The sequence below is a fragment of the Rattus norvegicus genome, chromosome 4 (genome assembly GCF_021556685.1).
Source record: "Rattus norvegicus strain SHRSP/BbbUtx chromosome 4, alternate assembly SHRSP_T2T, whole genome shotgun sequence".
Taxonomy (NCBI): Eukaryota; Metazoa; Chordata; class Mammalia; order Rodentia; family Muridae; genus Rattus; species Rattus norvegicus.
In genome coordinates this window covers 175268189-175271111 of record NC_141537.1, presented here as the reverse complement: position 1 = coordinate 175271111, position 2923 = coordinate 175268189, and the positions used below count along the sequence as shown (strand labels likewise).

General features: G+C 44.7%; 1 long non-coding RNA gene across 1 annotated transcript; it reads left to right on the top strand.

The window, feature by feature from the left end:
• The first annotated feature begins 380 nt into the window (after positions 1–380).
• LOC108350783 (uncharacterized) lies at positions 381–2565 on the top strand. The gene is made up of 2 exons (XR_015686247.1): positions 381–601; positions 1304–2565. It is a non-coding gene; the product is annotated as an uncharacterized LOC108350783 (long non-coding RNA).
• The last annotated feature ends 358 nt before the right edge of the window (positions 2566–2923 follow it).

The following is a 2923-nucleotide window of genomic DNA, read 5'->3' as shown; positions in this document are numbered from 1 at the left end:
TTCCTCCACCTCCCCAGAACTGGGATTCCTGGTGCGAACCATCACACCCAGTTAATGGGAACAGAACCGAGGGCCTCCTGATGCTGGGCCAGCACTCTCCCTCCTGAGCTGTAGCCCAGCCCTGGCCTTGTTCATAGAGGCTTTGAGAAGTAGCTGAGAGTTTAGATTAAAGAGTGAATGTGATGGAGGAGTTGTTTACCCGGTGAAAAGTATCTGGAGTTCTCCCCTGAGTGTGGTATCCACATAAGCAGCTCCGGTAACTAGCTCAGCCACTGTCTTAAGCTGTCATTACCACATCCCGGGAGAAGCCCAGCCAGGTGTGGTTGATGATTGACCGTTTTTTCTGAACAAACACTGGGCACACGTTGCACTTTGACCTGGGAACTAAGACTGAAGGATTGCAGCAATCCAGCTACATTATAACCAATTTCTAGCTGTTTAATTAAGGAAGCTGCTTTTGCTGTTTCCTTGACTCCAGACTCTCCTCTCCTATATGTATAGCAGGCAAATCTTTTAAGCCAGGGCTTGTGTCTGGCTAGATTTTATTCCATGGAAAATAACATGCGTACCCGATGAATATTTGGCTTACAACAGAAGCAAGGTAATTGTAGTCTGATTATCAGCTCTTGAATTATTATTTTATGTGCATGGGGTTCATATGCATGAATATCTGTACACTCTATGTGTACCTGGTGTCTGAAGAGGCCAGTAGAGAGCACTGGAGCCCATGATATTGAGTTAGGGACAGTTGGGAGCCACCATGTGGATGGTGGGAATTGAACCTGGGTCCATGGAAAAGCAGCTAGAGTTTTTAACTGCTGAACCATCTCTCTAGCCCCATTTTATTTTTAAGATTCCATTATGATTATTTTAAAATGATGTGTCTATGTGTGTATCTGTGGATAGGGGTATGTGTGCCTGAGTACAGGTGCCCTTGCCGTCCAGAAGAGAGTGTCCGATCCCCTGGAGCTGGAGTTGTGATTGTGAGCCACTGGGCATGGTTGTGGAGAAATGAATTTGGGTCTTCTGGGAGATTATAGTATTTACTCTTAACTGCTGAACCATTCTATGAGCGTGTGTGCCCTTGCGAGAACACACACACACACACACACACACACACACACACACACAATTGATTTTTTTAAATGTTGCAACAGAGAGTAACTTTAGACTGATAAACACGTCCATGCAAACAACAAATGAACATCTATAAATAGCGCTCAGCTCATGTTAAATGCAACATGCCACAAAGCAGGGCTTTACGGGGTAATTATCTGAGACTTGTGCTTTTAAATGTTTCTAGGGAGAATCAGCTCATTCTGAAGGAGCCTGTGATCTGACTGAAATTGCAGAGAAGGTGTTCCAATGCAATTAGTCCTCCCTGGTGGTAAACTCCCCAGTGGCCCTGTGCAATCCCTTCTGCAAGATTAAATCTAGACGGCTTTACAGAGTAGGAAAGGCTCTAGCTGGTGATTCTGGCCTCTTCAGTTCCAGATGGCTTTCTCAGATATGTTTCTTTATCTAGCTAGATTCCACCTTTTTCTGGGCTGGGGATGCAGTTGATGGACAACTTGCTTAGCTAAACCCTAGTTAAAGCAGGCTTGGTGCCTGCTACGTGCTTGTAAGTCCAGTGCTGGGGGGGTAGAAGCAGGGGGACCAGGAGTTGAATGAAGGTTATCCTTCGCTACATAGTTGGAGGACAGCCTGGGCTACATGAGACTCTGTCTCAACCAACTGACCAACCAACCAACCAACCAACCAACCAACCAACCAAACCAGCCAGCCAGCCAACCAACCAAGAACCACAAAGACAGAAACGTTCATTTCTCTGGAAAACAGCACCTCCTCCTTTGGCAAGGCTACAACAGCCAGCTGTGGTACCGATTTCAACATTTTATAGACAGCAGGCACGCTGTACTTAACATCATAAAATGTTTGATTATTCCTTCCAAAATGTTCAAGTTGGCTACGGAGCTAAAATCGCCACTCTGCACGTAGTCCTCTGGTACTTCATCCTGAGAGTAAAAGAAAGAGTCTGCTGTGGTTTGAATTGTTGCGTCCCTTCAACAATTCCTATTGTGAATGGAAACTCCCGGAAAGGAGCTGTGTCAGCAGAGACTGGCTGATGGATCAGAGCTTCAGTACTCCACGGAGAGCGGAGTGTCTCAGGTCCAGAGGTTAATTTCCTTATCTTGGGCTAGTTCTAGCTCTCTGGAACAGCCATTCCTCGCCCACCTCTGTGTCAGAACGAACATCTTGTGACTAACAGATACAGACCTCTTAGAATATATTAACCCAGAAGCTTCTACCAATCCAAAGCTAAGAATGTCAGCAGATAGCATCTTGGGTTTATAGAAAAGCTTCCCTCATCTTGCTGTGCCTGCCTCTCCCATGCACTCACCAATATATTTTGAACTTGCCTTGATTTATGGCTTTCCTTGCTCTATAAAATAACAATAAAAAAAAGTCATGAAACTGCCTCCACATTGGAGCATGGAATTTGGAGTTCCTGGGCTGTGGTTATTCAAAATGGCTGTAGAATAAATTATCTCTGATTCCCTTGAAGATTAGTTTGTTTTCTTTGTTTGTTTTTTTTTTTTAATGTCAACAATCCCCCATTAGTGTTCAGAGATGGACTCTGGGAATGACCAGGCCCTTAGATCAGATGCCCTCAAAATTAGGCAGTAGAGAACCAGCTCTCATCCCCCATGTGAGGCCGCAGTGGTGACTCCTCTAAAGGCATCATCTTTGAACTGTGGAGTGAATCCTCCGTGGACACCAGATTTGTTTTGAACTTTGTAGCTTCAGGACATGTGGGAAAAATTATTTTTTGTAAATTACTGCATCTAGAGTATTTTGTTATGGTAGCAGGAATGGTCTAGGGTAAACAGTAAGTACCATGAATGTCTCTGGCCCATGTCTG